This window comes from Eulemur rufifrons, chromosome 19 (assembly GCF_041146395.1).
Source record: "Eulemur rufifrons isolate Redbay chromosome 19, OSU_ERuf_1, whole genome shotgun sequence".
NCBI lineage: Eukaryota > Metazoa > Chordata > Mammalia > Primates > Lemuridae > Eulemur > Eulemur rufifrons.
In genome coordinates, this window is record NC_091001.1 from 82,560,586 (window position 1) to 82,576,676 (window position 16,091).

General features: G+C 38.8%; 1 protein-coding gene across 1 annotated transcript in view; it reads left to right on the forward strand.

Annotated features, from left to right (window-relative positions):
* Nucleotides 1-16,091, forward strand: part of THADA (THADA armadillo repeat containing) — a 307,357-nt gene that overhangs the window by 148,477 nt on the left and 142,789 nt on the right. The gene's annotated exons all lie outside the window — the stretch shown is intronic.

The following is a 16,091-nucleotide window of genomic DNA, read 5'->3' on the forward strand; positions in this document are numbered from 1 at the left end:
ATATCAGGGACTTAAGCGTCCAAGCAGGGGGTCCTAGAACAAATCCCCTCAGGATACAAAAGGACGATTGTGCTGTATGATTTGTCTGCATGGTCTGCGTTATTTTGAATGGGATTGCTGTTGCATATAAGGCAATCATCCTTTTAAGAACTGTGGGACTGTGAATACAGAATATCTTAATGAACACAAGAAGAGATGGTTTTGTTGCCATCATATGGACATACTGGGAAGTTTGGGACTGGAAAGGAGCCCTTTCTATCTTGAAAATGATTGACTTTAAACCACGATAGCCACTCTCCTTCCACAAAGGAGCCAAAAGAGAGAGGAATAGGGTCTCTTGATGACTGAAATAGTAGTGTCTGTCACTTTAATTATCAAATAGTGGCATTGAAATGCTTCATGACTAGAAGTAGTATTAGGTAAGTTAACCTCATCTGTGGTATCTTGCAGGCATTAGGAGACCAAGCACATCTTTCTTCACCATGTTAAATTCATATCTGACCTTGTGTTACCGTGTTAGGTTCTATCCACAACCGAACCCATCTTTGCTAATAAGACTGCTGACTTACGATTCAGCCAGCCCTCTCAGCTTAACTGGTAATGGGGGATTCTGAGGACTAGACTGTTGAATTTTTCTCATTAAGCCAAGAAACTTCTCAGACCCTACAAAAGTTACCTGGTGACATAGCTACCGTATGAATTGTAGGATAGAAAGAAAGAAGGAAAAGAGGGAGAGAAATGTTCTGAACTCAGAGCTCTGATTAAAAGATGTTTCTTTCCTCCCTGAGTGTGTGTATTTGAGCTCATGTGTTGGCTCCTGTCGTCATTTGAAGGTAGTTGTGAGACCTTCACCATGATTTCACATATTTAAATTTGGTGTTTTCCTTAGAAAAGACTAAAAATATAGGGACTTAGGAAGAAATTAAGGTAAATTTAAAACATGCAAAAGCTCACTTTGCATGAAAACCAGTAAAAAACAAGCCCTGACCCTTATAGGTAAGAAAAAGTGGAATTAAAAAATATATGTATTCTTTAGGAAATAAAGACTTTGCCATAAATAGCATGAGTAGTTAGAGCAGTCTGGTGTGAAAGGTGCATCTTTTAAAAAATAAGATTTTTTGCTTTCTTCTTGACTAATGGTTTTGTCAGAATAATCATTTGAATCATAAATGAAATGCTTTGAAGTATATAGGGGAGTGGAGAATTTTTCTGTGCCTTGTACGAACTGGTGATTATAAACTAAATTATGCCAAATTCCACCAGTTTGCCCAGGATCCAAATACTAGCAAATGTAGCCAAAGCCATAGAAATCTGCTTATGAAATCATGAAAATGAATGGAAGTGATCCAGATTGTTTAATTTTCTTTTGAAATGTTGCATTTATTAGATCTTAGCACCCAAAAGTTAAACAGTATTGAATTTCATGCATAGCATTTTATTTTTAATCTTAGGTTGAAGGTTATGTCCTTGGCATGATTGAAGAATGACTCATACATTTTGCACTGACTCTATTATTACTGTTATTATTTTGATAGGCAAGGAGGGAAGCTGGGGAGTAAGATGATACTGAGTGAGGCAAAATTTATTAATTGATTGAATTCAAACGGAAATAAAGAATGTCACTTAATGATTTTCTTGTTTCTTTTCATAGTCATGTGCATACCTTATGTGGAGACTTCTTAAATGTTACTTAAGTTTAAAATGCCATATTAAATATCTCCTGACCATTAAAATTAGCAGTGGGAATTAGCAGTATTTTCCTCTTGTTAATGTCTCAAACGCTGCCACAGTTAACATCTTCAGTCACATGGCCCCTATATGCTTTATTGACATGTGCCTATCCTAAATACAGTCACCATGAAATTAAGATAGTAAGCCTTGGTCACAATCTGGGGAAAGACTGGAAGGTAATGTGATTCTCCTCATAATTAGTAACGTAATTAAATGCTAGAGGGCTTCAGCTATATAGTAATGTACCGGGCTTCTGAGCAAAGATAACACAACCACTGAAATTGTATACTTGTAACACTAGCATATTTTCAATTAGCGGCAGGGTATGCATGTGTGATCAGTTTTGTTTCATCTTCAAACTTTACATAGCAGTCTCCATTGTGCATTCATTCGGAATAATAATGCTCTAGTTTGGCTTGTGTTTTTTCAGAATTTGGGGTGATTCAAACTGGTATAAGTTAAAAATTACCTTTTTGCTATGGATTAAGCAAATTAAAAGGGTGTTCAAGATATTAGAAAGCAGGTTTAATTTAATCAAGATAGGGGGGCATGGAGATCTGTTTTACCCTAATAATCAAATGGAAAATAATACTGCTAAATACAGATAAGTTTATTAAAGGTGGCTCAACAAATTTGGCATCGCTTGGTTGAATAGTTTGAGTTGTCAGTTGTACTTCAAATTAATAAAATTGAATTTCTTTTAATATGTGCTATTGTTCAATCCCATAGTGGTAAAAATATCTTAAGACTTGGGGCACACTGAGTTTTGCAACTAGCACAGGCTCTGGAGTGAGACAGATCTGACTTTGAATCCCAGCTTGTCCGCTCACTTTCCTATGTGAGCTTGAGCAAGGCATTTAATCTCTGAGACTGTCTGGAGGAATATGTGGAAGACTTGGAACATTGTGCTAAAAAATATTTTTGTTTTCTAATTCTTATATGATTAATCATTAGGATTTAAATATTTATTGATTGATTTTTTTAAGAGCACAAGGAAAAGTTAAGTCTGGTTGTAAAAGTTTAGAGGAAATAGCTGGGCTTGTTTAATCTGAGGAGAAGACTTGGGTTATTTTGGAGATGGAGCTGGAGGCTGAGAAGAGGAAATAAGACAGAATGTATAACTTAACTTTTCTAATGTATATGAGAGGTTATTCTTTAAAAACAACTTTATTGAGGTATAATTGACATAAAATAAACTGTACATGTTTAAAGTGTACACGTTGATAAGTTTATATACCCGTAAAACTATCACCACTGTCAAGATAGTGAACATATCTATCACCCTTTGTAATCCTTACCCAACCTCCTTCCTCCCTCCCATCACATGGCAAGGGCTGTTCTGTGTTCTGTCACTGTAGATTAATTTGCATTTCCTAGAATTTTATATAAATGGAGTCATACAATATGTATCCTTTTTTGTCTGGCTCTTTTACTCAGCATAATTATTTTTGAGATTTAGCCATGATGTTACATGTATCAATAGTTTGTTCCTCTTTATCGCTGAACAGTAAGTATTCTGTTGTACAGATATAGTACAATTTGTTTATATACTCACCTGTTGATGGGCATTTATGTTGTGTCCAGTTTTGACTATCACAAGTAAGTTTCTAGGAACATTTGTGTTTAAGTCTTTCTGTGGACTTAGGCTTTCCTTTCTCTAGGGTAAACACACAGGAGTGGAGTAGGTGGGCTGTATGGTAGGTGTATGTTTAACTTTTTGAGAAACTGCCAAATTGTTTTCCAAAATGATTGTTATTTTACATTATCACCAGCAGACTAGCCAACACTTGGTATGCTCAGTCTTTTTAATTTTAGCCTTTCTAATAAGTGTGTAGTTATATCTCATTGGGGTTTTAGTTTAAACTTCACGGATGACTAAAGATGTTGAGCATCTTTACATGTGTTTATTTGCCATCCATATATCTTTGCTGAAGTGTCTATTCAGAGCTTTGACCCAATTTTTTTTATTGGGTTGTTTGTTTTCATATTATTCTGAATATATTTTGGACACAAGTCTTTAAGGCATAGATTTATTTATTTCCCTGGCATGTAGAACCAGAAAAACAAAATTAAATTGCAGCAAGAAAGAGTATAATTATACTTAAGGAAGTACTTTTTGACTGTGGCAGTGTAAACATGGGTATTGGGGCAACCAAAGGAGGATGTCAAACTTTCCCTGGAGGTATTTAAATATCAACTGGCAATAGTCTATTTGGGATGCTGTAGACACACTGAAATATGACTCAATTTACCTAATTGCAGTCTTAATTTGAGAAAAGACATCTTCCCTGGAGCAGGTAGGTCTCTTGCTAACATCTAAATATCCCGTCCTCTTTTGTGCTATTTTTCCAGGCCAAAAAAGTGCAGTTTCTTGGAATTTTTCAAAACTTTCCGTGTACTTTATTGTTTAAACAAATTCATTCTTCCTGATTTTAGCTTGAAGTTCTGCTACAAAACATGAGGAAGTTCATTCAGGGCATTAATTGGCTTTAGCAAAAACAAATTGCAATCTCTGCAAAGCAATCAAATTAAAAGAAATGCTCAAATTTCTCTCATCTAGCAGTTGCACCAATAATTGTTTTAGCTGAGGGAATTAGAAAGATTCATTTAACCCTTTGTGGATGCAAAATAATTAACTAGATTCTAGAGAAGTTGTCATACATGATGAAAGGAGTTGGGGTGGTTGTAGCCCTTGAAGGAATCTTCCATAAGGGAGGGGGTGTTTTAATCATGGGATTCCGGTATAATTAATGAAGGGTTTTCCTGTGTGTTGAAACACTGGTCATTTGTTCTCCACCTCCACCGAGGCTCAGACAAGAGAAAATTGGCTCTAACTGTAGAAAGATTGAGTGTGGTTAGCATTAGACATAAAACTTTTATTATCGGCATCAATATTATTATAAGATTAAGCAATGGAACAAGTCAAGAGAGGTCATAAAGATATTTTAAAATAAAAAAGATAGCTATCTGCCTGGAATGTTTAAATGTCCATTATAGGATTTTGTTATTGAAGGAGACTTTAGAGATCACTTACTCTAATATCTTTTTACAGCTGAGGATGTGAAAGGACATTATGTAACTTGCCTGTGGCCACATTGTTACATACTAATATTTTAATCTGAGGATGTTTTAAAAGTAGCCTCACTTAAGAGACACAAAGGAAACCATGTATTTCTGCTTTACAGTAGGTGTCACTTCACCAAAATAGTCATTTAAAGCAGATGACTAGTGTGTTATTGTTTCCTAAGGCCATGAAGATTCTGCATGTGTCTCTCCTTGTACTTAAAAATATTAAAGATTTGTATTTTTGAGTATTTCAAACGTGTCTCTGAATAAATATTGTGCTTCGAATGACTGTAGATGACATGACCTGAGGTGATCCAGTGTTGACAGAGGACAGCAGGGGACACTGCCACAGCCTTTGTGGAACTTGTTTCAGTCTGACAGGGGATTCTTCTTAAGCTATTTGCTTGTTGGCTGCAATTTGGTGGATGACTTGGGTCAAAGTCCTGGTGACTAATGTGCTTTCCTTAAAGATAATACAGTAGTAAGCTTTAGGCTTTGTTTTGTTAAACACTAGTTAGAGCAATAGGAAACATATTTAGCCTGCCAATTCATTGTGTTCGAGATCTGCAAATATGAGTTCTAACCATTGGAATTAGTGGGATAAGTTGCTTATAAAGGATTCTACATTCATTATCACAACAAAAAGAAATTTGCACCAGGGACTTTATTTGGTTGTGGTTACATTTTATTTGGTAACTCACTATTCTGTTCATATTCCCACCACTAGACCATCTAGAGTTGCAGTTCCCAACCCTGGGGCCTGAGACTAATCCTCCTCTCCCCCAGCCAATGAAACTTAGAAACCTGGTGGGCGGGCAAAGCCCCATCGCTCATCACCGCCTGAGCTCTGCCTCTCCCTCCTGTCCGCTTGGTCTGTGGAAAAGTTGTCTTCCATGAAACCAGTTTCTGGTGCCAAAAAAGGTTGGGGGCCTCTGAATTCTAGAGTGAAAACCTACATATCTTTATGTAATATTATTTACTTATTTCAAAGGGTTTATCTGAGTACTAAAAATGAGATAAAATGTTTGAAAGTATCTAGCACATTGCTTGACATCTAGCACATGCTCATGTTCCTACCTTCCTTCCCTTCCTTTTTTCCTTCTTTGGGTTTTAGTTAACATGGGTATCAGAATCTTTCAGAAATGTAACAAATTCTTTTCAAGAGGGAAATCATTAAAATTGTTCACATTTAAAGGTGATTTTTAAATTTTATTTATCTATTTATTTATTTATTTATTTGAGACAAAGTCTCACTCTGTCTCCTGGGTAGAGTGCAGTGGCATCATCATAGCTCACTGCAACTTCAAACTCCAGGCCTCAAGCCATCCTCCTGCATCAGCCTCCCAAGTAGCTGGGACTACAGGCATGGGCCACAATGCTGGCTAATTTTTCTAATTTTAGTAGATATGGGGTCTTGCTGTTGCTCAGGCTGGTCTCAAACTCCTGAGGTCAAATGATCCTCTCACCTCAGCCTCCCAGAGTGCTAGGATTATAGTCATGAGCCACTGCACTTGGCCTTAAAAGCGTTTTATTTTTAAATTATCAGTGTATGTTGACCACTCACTTGACTCACAGGGTGCTTAGATTTTACAAGATTTTAATATCATTTCAGAGATAATCACCTGAAAAGTTAAGTTGGTCAAAGAAAAATTTACTTGGCACCTATGATTTGTCCAGCCATCTTGGGCTAGGGTTAGAGTACTTTGAATGCCAGAATGAGAAATCTGTACTTAATGTGGCAATAGAGAGCTACCATAGGTTCTAGAATATTTGAAAGCTTAAAAAAAAAATTTTTTTTTTTTTTTTTAATGAAAACAAAAACGTACCTTTGTAAACCTTATCCCCGAATACATAGTAGGGGATAAAGAGGTTAAAAAGAGGAGGGTAGGCCGGGCGCGGTGGCTCGCGCCTGTAATCCTAGCACTCTGGGAGGCCGAGGTGGGCGGATTGTTTGAGCTCAGGAGTTCGAGACCAGCCTGAGCAAGAGCGAGACCCCATCTCTACTAAAAATAGAAAGAAATTATATGGACAGCTAAAAATATATATAGAAAAAATTAGCCAGGCATGGTGGTGCATGCCTGTAGTCCCAGCTACTCGGGAGGCTGAGACAGGAGGATCGCTTGAGCTCAGGAGTTTGAGGTTGCTGTGAGCTAGGCTGACGCCACAGCACTCACTCTAGCCTGGGCAACAGAGTGAGACTCTGTCTCAAAAAAAAAAAAAAAAAAAAAAAGAGGAGGGTAAATTCTTTCTGTATCTTTGTGTAATTTCTTAAATTGACTACCCAGTCCTTTGTGAACTAAAAATCACTCACTGTAAATACCGAACCACTTGCTCTGAAGGGTAATGGGGTGCGTTTCGGTTGCATTAAATCACTTAGAGAACTTGGCCTGTGATCAGTGACCAACACCAAAATGAGACCCAGCCTGTTTAGGACTGATTTCTCAGACCCATCTGCTACCTGCAAGGAAAGGAGAAAACATATTAAGGCCAGGTATTATGTTCGGCCCCCTTAAAGCCATGTTCAGTGACTGCCTGAATGTGCTCATCTCTTGGTTGTTTGTGGAGCCAGAACAGAAGAAACACCGTGAGGGGTTTTATGATTGAGAGGAATGTGCAGCTCTTTGACTTAGCCTGCGAAAAGCTTCAGCCCTCAGCTCCTGCCTTGCATGCCGCTCATCCCAGCCTGAGAACCCTGAGAGTAGATCCAGAATGCTTTTCCAGCTGTTCCATGAGGGGACCAGTAGAACAGAGTGTGGCTCATTGATAGAGGGTCAGAGAGAAAACCCACAGACTGACTGGGAGGGAAGATTATGCCAAAATTTCAAACTAAATCTAGTGGTTATTTTTATTTGCTTAGGAAAATTTTGTACTGTTTGTGTTAGAATTTTTTCCCACTTTTTAACACTCCATTTGATTTTAGAGAAACACTGAAATTAATGATTCCCCTCTTAATCTCTAGAACTTCCAATGCCTTTGTATGTGTGTTGCTATAAAGTCTTTTCCACGTTTTTCCCAGAGTCAAGAAAGAATTATTGTTAAAGTATACTACATTTCAGTGCTCCAAAGAAAAATCTTCTTCCCAGCTGTCTAAAACATTTGGTTGGAATCTGAAAAATCTAGTTTCAAATTGTATTTGTTTTTGTCTAGGCAAAAAAATGATGAAAGATTTAAATGAAATTTCAGATAAAAAAAAATTCAGATGAAATATAATTTTCATACTTCATCTGTATGTTTTGATATCAGTAAGTAACCAGGGGTTAGCATTCAGAAGTCAAGCATCTTTTCATTAATTTAAGAAATATTGGTAATTCTGAATAACTAAAGCACACTATTCAGAGAGCTTTTAAAAGTAACTACCACACTGTATACCTTTACCCCCTCCCTGTTAGAAAATTCCCTCGCCTTATTTCCTAGCACTAAAAGGAATGGTATGAATGCAAGTAGCCATTGCCATTGCATGTGTGAACCTGTGTCCTTGCCACATTACGTGGCTGAATGCTGCGCCCAGTTCTTGCAGGGCAAGTGGAGGGATGTCTGGGTAACGGAGTCTGATTCCCAGCACCCAGCAGCTGCCACTTTCACAGCTCGAATTGTCAGCCTGAGTAAAGCATTGGTAACTGGGAGGCAGAGTGGAAGTGACCTCGAAAGGATGCATCTTCTAAGGCTTAGATTCTGTGGTTGGCCCTGTCCAAAATGGTCACACACTGTAGTTTTCAGATATTACATTGTGGCTTATTTATTTTTATTTTTTTCTTAGTTTTTATTTTTTCTTAGCTTTTGCTTTTTTTTAAATTTTTCCCCTTTCAAGAATAAATATTGTGGTTTATTATTGTCAGCATTTCTTTATAAAAATTTTTTAAAAGAGGTTTTAAAAATGTTGATTAGAATCAATTTGCAAAGAGCAATTACTGCTTTGAGCTGCCCAGTAGATACAGACATTTAAACTAAACAGTCTACTTGCAGTAACATATATATATATATGTGTGTGTATGTGTGTGTGTGTGTGTGTGTGTGTGTGTGTATATATTGTCCATCAGATCTGGAAATGTGCAATTTTTAGCTTAGCTACTGTCTACAACTCTTATTCTCCTTCACTGCCCAAACTAAGGATTTAAAAACATTGAATTTCAAAAATCCTGAATCTGCTACTCTTCCAAGAAATATATTTGAATAAAGAAATCCATGAGCTGGGCAGAGGGCAAGATTACAGTAAATGCAACTTTTAAGTGCTAGCGGTTTGAGTTTCAGGAAAAGGAGCAAGTAGTCCAGGTGATGGTAGATCCTTTGGTGAATTGAAAATTGGTAGAGGACAGATAAGTAGAGAATCTGGCAACCGTGACTATCACTGAACTCACCTGAGAATGTGGAAGGACGGCTTCAGGAAAGCCATATAACAAAAACATACTTAATAAATAGTTATAGGACATGCAGAAATTTCTACTTTTTCAAATTCACTGGGTAACAAACTTTTTAAAAAATAGTTTCTCTCTTTTATGCATGCACACATACCGACACATATACATGTTTTCCTAGAGGAAAGATTTGTAACTAGGAACCATATGCAATAAAGAGGAAAAAGAGGCCGGGCGTGGTGGCTCACGCCTGTAATCCTAGTACTCTGGGAGGCCGAGGCGGGTGGATCGCTCGAGGTCAGGAGTTCGAGACCAGCCTGAGCAAGAGTGAGACCCCGTCTCTACTAAAAATAGAAAGAAATTATATGGACAACTAAAATATATATATACAAAAAATTAGCCGGGCATGGTGGCGCATGCCTGTAGTCCCAGCTACTCGGGAGGCTGAGGCAGTAGGATCGCTTAAGCCCAGGAGTTTGAGGTTGCTGTGAGCTAGACTGACGCCATGGAACTCACTCTAGCCCGGGCAACAGAGTGAGACTCTGTCTCAAAAAAAAAAAAAAGAAAAAAGAGGAAAAAGACATCTTTGGTGTGATGTGGCACTACAGTCGACAGAAAAATAGACTTGGCCCTAGACGTGGAGAATAAAGGCAGCGGGCCTCACAAAAACAAGTGAATGGCCCCAAAGAAACTCAAGCCTCCTCTCCTTTCCAGCTCATTTAGGAGGGAGGGAGAAGGGTGGGCCTTTGTGAGCACTTAGAGCTTGTTTGATACAGGCAAGGCTCTGTTCCTTTTAGCCAGTTGTTGAGACAGAGAACACTAGGGAAAAACAGAGTTTGTACATGTGAATAGAGGTTTTAAGTTTTCAAATTATTCCACCTACTAGATTCAATAATACTTATCATTGATTGATCACTACCTATCTGATAGGCATTGTTTTACATGTGATCTATCATTTAAGCTTCACAACAGCCCTGTAAAATAAGTACTCTTTCCCATTTTATAGAAATGAAAACCTAGGAGGCTTCCTGGCTTGTCTAAGGTCAGACGCTAGTAAGTGTCAGGACTTGGATTTAAAGTTAGGTCTGCTGGATTCCAGAGCATGTTCCTAACTCCTGGCCTGTGTGCTCTATGATTAAGAACTACGAAGACCTGTTTCTCCTCTCAAGGTCAGTCTAACGAACTTGATGATGCCTGAGGGCTACTGTGGGAAAGGTAAGAATGAACTGGAATGTGCCAAGGCAAAGGATGAAATAATAGTTGGCTTGGCAAAACAAATACAGAAAGATTTTTTGAAAATAGTATACTCCAAGAGGCCTCAGCCTACTGCATCTCACCCAACCTTCAGAGATACCCTGTAAGTTAGGGTTGTCTCAACTTCGGGTTGTCAGTAGATGACCATTTCCCAAGAGCAGATAGCCATGCTGTATGACAAACTGACCATGATGACATGTCATTCTTGAGTAAGTTTAGTGAGAGATTTGAGGCTTGAGGGTGTGTGTTGGGGGGCGGGAGGATCAGACATAGCCTTTCTGAACAAAGCCCAGCTCCCAAGATGCTAACATCTTGAAACAGTAGGGGCATCTAGAGCAAGTGGATGGTCCTTTTAATCATCAGCAGAAGTTTGGGGGGTCTCTGTTTTATACATAGTACAGCCTAGGAGGGTCTGGAAATGGGGAGGAACTGGGGGGACATTAACTATGTTAGTGAGGAAGAATGGAAGGGGGTATTGGCTAGATCCTGAAACCATTCTGAGACTTCAAAGACTCTGGTTCCTGTGAAAAGGGAGACTCACCCAAAGCTACTAGGCCTTACAGTCCTCTCAGTTCAAAAATACCTCCCTCATGTTGCCTAATAATTTTCTCTTAGCCACTCTGGCTTGTCAGATGTAAGTGATGTATCACATACAAAGACTGGTCCTTAATAAATTCTCAGTAAATATTAGCTGTTATCAGTGCCATCTTTATTGTTCTGCTTCACAGTCTGCCAGTTGGAGACTGGTTGGTTCTATAAGTTGTTTATACCTCAGTGCGATTAGGTTGAATGTGTGGGAACATTTGTCTTTTCCAAGGCCCTGGGGATTTTGAGGCAACTGCATTGTAAAGTCTTAGAAAGACTGAATTTTGCAGGTGGGCAAACTTTAATTAAAATGCAGGCTTTGTGCTAGTTTTATGACCCAGGGTATTTTGGGAAACCCCACTTTCCTCATCTTAAAATAGGGATAATGACACTGACCTTGGAATGAAGATTAATGAAGTAAATAAAATAGTGCATCCAAAGCATATAGCCAGTCCTGGGCACATAGTAGTCACTTAATCAACCTCAGATCCCTTCTTTTTGTCTGCGTGCATTGAGGGGCAATTTGGGTTCATGTAGGTAAACGTGCAGGCCTGGGAAGTACCTATTTCTTGCCAAACCCAGGTGTTCTCTGTCTGACCCCACGTAGGCACAGCTGGGTGTGATCTCTTAGACCACCCACCCTCCTCTCTGGGTGTCCCAACTATAACAGCTTGTGTTTACTTCTCATTGTCCTGAGAATCACTGGCTGGTTTTTCTGTCCTCCCCACTAGACTGCAGGTTTCTTGTAGCCTAGGCAATGACTTTTCCCTTTGATTCTCTGGTCCTTAACCCATTGTGTGATTGTGCTAGGTACTCAGTAGATGTCCCTACAGGTATAGGTGGACAGAGACAGTTTTGATGATGTCCAGCCACTTCCCTTTGAAACCTTTGAGGAAAACGAAAAGATTCTGAGGGTAAATATAAGAGGAAAACGCCTGGAAAAAGCTCAGCCACCATTCTGTGAAAGAGAGTGAAGTCAGGGGACAATCTCAGCAGATTCTAAACTTGCATTCTAAACTCTTGTGGGTTCCTGAAGTGTTAAGTCTAAGGTGTATTTCGCCCTCATCTGAAGATCCTCTATCTCCTCCAGAAAGCCATTTCAGCTCTCCCTCCCGCTGCCCTTTTCTACACGTGTGTATGTCTCCATAGGTACTACTGCTTTGTGATCAGCAGGCTGCATATCCCCTCTAAGCTGGTGGTTCCCTGTAAGCAGTGTTCTAGTTCACCATCGCTGTGTTACATGAAGCAAAGCACACACCTGACAGCCACACTGTGTGGTCATGCGGTGTGTGCAAAGAAACAACTGGAGATTCTTGACCCGGGTCTGGGAAATACTGCCCCAAGGGTTTTGGATGTTCGTCATGAACCTCCTGAAATTGTATAGGAAATTGTGTGTATATGTTCATAAATCTATTCCTCCTGTGAGAGAGTTCATAGTTTACATTAGATTCTGAAATGTTTTCATGATCCTGAAAATGTTAAAAAGAAAAAAAAAAAATCTAACAGCGAAAACTCACTCATTTAGAGATTTTCCACATACTTGTAAATTAAAGTTTGTGTTTTTATTAGCTGGGAGATATTTTTATGCTCCCCTGGTTTCCAGGTGTGAACCACAGGTTGGGGTAGCCAACGAGCTCTGTCTCGGAGTTATGTATCTCAGTCTGGCCTGCTGCTTGTGTATCCTGGAGGGTCCACTTAGTTTTTCTGAGCTTCATTTTATTTTTCATCTGTTAATTTAGATTTATAATGCCCTCTTGTCCTCTTGCCCTCTTGTCCAGGCACTTTATAAACTGCTAAGGGCTGTACAATTGCAAGATGCAAGTATTACTATTACAAGTGTGTCATTTCTCATGTCACACAGTTCTGAGAACACAGGCAGTCAATAAATATGTGATTAAAAAGAACAAAGAGAGAGTTTATTGGGGTGGGAGGGCCAGAGGTTTAAAGGCAGTGGTATCTGCATGTTTTGCACATTCTGTGTAGGACCTAATATTCAGGCCTAGAACACAGGGCCATTGACGAAATGATTTTCAAGGAATGTTAAAAGTCAAAATGACCCTCGACACTGTAAATTCATTTGCTTCATTTTACGGAAGAAATTGAGACTTACAGAGACAGAGGCTATTCCACTTCTCTCAGAAGGGCTTGACTCTTCCTCCTTATTCTTAATGGAGGTCAGAACAACAACAACCACAACAAACCTCTTTGCCTTCATGTCATCAGTTTGTTGTCTTACCTTTTTAAAACAACACAGAGTTCATCCTATGATCTTAACTCTCTTAGGGGCCACTTAGAGGCCTGCAGCTCCTAAAAAATGCTAGTACTGTATTAGACACAGGCACAGTGTACTAGTAATACAAAAACTTTGTATTTCTAAAGATCTTTTATGGAGCATTCTCCAAAGACATCAATCAGAGCACTGGGTATAAATTATTGCCACCACTCTTGACTGAGACTGAGAGAGGTTATTATGACTTATCCAAGTCACAAAACTCAGTGTCCAAAGCAGAATGAAAACCCGGGTCTAATTTCCTATCCTTATATCCACTAGATTCTAACTTTTTTCATCAAACCTCCTGTCTGCCCTCAATAGCTAACAAAATAGTAACCTGGAAATGTTTTGTTTTTCTTGCTCTGTGTGTGTGTGTGTGTATAATTGACTATAATCTGTTCTTCCATTTAAATAATTTGTACTAGAAAGAAGTTTGAAACTATATTTAATCATTGCTTTTCTTTTCTTTTTTTTTTTTTTTGGAGACAGAGTCTCACTCTGTTGCCCTAGCTAGAGTGCCGTGGCGTCAGCCTAGCTTACAGCAACCTCAAACTCCTGGGCTTAAGCAATCCTCCTGCCTCAGTCTCCCGAGTAGCCAGGACTACAGGCATGCGCTACCATGCCCGGCTAATTTTCTTCTATATATATTTTTAGCTGTCCAGATCATTTCTTTCTATTTTTAGTAGAGACGGGGTCTCGCTCTTGCTCAGGCTGGTCTTGAACTCCTGAGCTCAAACAATCCGCCTGCCTCGGCCTCCCAGAGTGCTAGGATTACAGGCGTGAGCCACCACGCCCGGCCTTTAATCATTGCTTTATAATGAATGTTACTTAATTAAATATTACTTTAAAAATTGGCTTCTCTTTTTTTGGTCATTGTATTACTCTTTTGAGGAGAGGTTTTGTTTTGCTTTTTAACCTGGTTGTGTGCATTTGGAAAGTACCCTAACACAGGGTATCCAAAAGCAGAAAATTCTGGCACTTTTCCCACTTTCCATTCTTTCTTCTGTATAGATGCCAGATTCCTTTGGGAAATCATCATTTACAAAAAGTCAGGAGCAAAAGGAGGGGCATTCTTGAGTGTACAGTTACTGCTAATTGGAAACTAAACATCTGTAACCATGTCAGAGTTATTTGTATTTGAAAAGAAACATTTATATACAAGAGCCCTTTTGGTAACATAAAACACACCATCACACAAAGTGTGTGTTGGAGTGGTGGGGGATAGACAGCGGGGAAGCTTCCAACAAATGACTGTGCTGTCCTGAGTGAGGTCATTTGCTAATTAAATCTCAAAACATTTTCAGAGCATTTTTTCTTTGTGAAATGGAGTTTTTCTCCCAGCCATCCCACCACAATCCCTGATAGACCAAAGCAAACATTTTACTGCATTTGCCAATTACAGATTGAACATTTAATCATTTAAAAAGAATAAATGAGAAAAATGGGTGAGTTGTCATAACCTAGTCAAAGATGAGTGGGAACTTTCTAGCTACCTACTGTAACCTTAGCCCTCACTGCCTTCCTGTAGATGATGTAAAGGTTTCCCATCCTGAAATCTTCTTAGGGGAAAGAAATGATGCAATGTTTTCACTTACTGTATCCCCCTTTCTTCTCTCCGTACCTCCTCCTTCCCACCATCCCCATGAGGAAAGTCTGCTAATGTTATTCTATTTGTACAGAAATTGTATCAGTATTTTTATTGTCGTATTAAGATAAATCTTGGTGATACCTCTTGGGAGTTGGAAACATTTCAGAAACATTTCAGTTATAGGGCTCTGTCTTTCTACCTACATAACCTTAATGGCCTATATCTTACCAGGAATTCCTTCTTGGAACACTGATTAATTTTGAAAAAAGTCAAGAGGCCATGTCTTTCCCCTGCAAAGTCTACCATCTTCTGATCTTCCCTCTCCTTATCTTGGCATCTAAGATATTTCTGTAAGCTGAGTTACTTTTTTAATTGGATGAAAGATCATGAAGTCTTGAGAGTTCCAGTCAAGAACTTATTTAAGCTAGGACTTACCATATTATACTTTGCTCTCAAACAATCAACCCTATATCTGTGAAGGCTTTCAAGTGCACAGTTTCAACAAAATGGTTGCTGCCTCTCAGATTCTGAGTGTTTACAAAATCAAGAGGCCCTTAGATGACCTGCTTTTATAATGACCTTTGTAGAATCTCAAAATACCACTTGTTCAGGACTTTCACTTATTTAAGAACTGGCTTTTATTCTAGCTCTTTGGGTGTGAGTCAGCCCAGAGGTAAGGATTTGGTGACTTGAATGTTCATTTCTTGTTCTTTTAAGTTCAGAGAATATAGTCTGCCATTTGTAGCATTCCCCATTGTGGCCTGGCCAACTTCTCAGCATTAACTTCCACTATTATTCATGAACCTTTACTTCAACCAGACACATCTAACCCATACCTTGAGTATTTCTACCATTGCTTTATACAAACACCGTCTCTGGCTAAAACATTTTCCTGGTTTTTCTTGTCCTACTTGAATTATGCTTGCTTTCCTGAGTTCCGTCCTTCCTCCTTTGACTTCTTGTAATCATGTCAAGGTCACTTGCTTATCATTTTCCTTATACTGTCTTGTACTTTTGATCATCTTTTCAAATGCACTTCTCTTCTAGCCAACCAGAGTATGGGCTCCTCAAAGACGACGGTGACTGTCTTATTTTTCATGGCACTTATTACGGTGCTTTTGCTCATTGTAAGTGCCCAATAAACAGTTGATTGATTGTTGAGAAGTAAATCATTTTTTGCTGCTACCTGTTTATTGTCTTATTCCCAAAGCCTATCTACATTTAATCCTTATAATAAAGAATT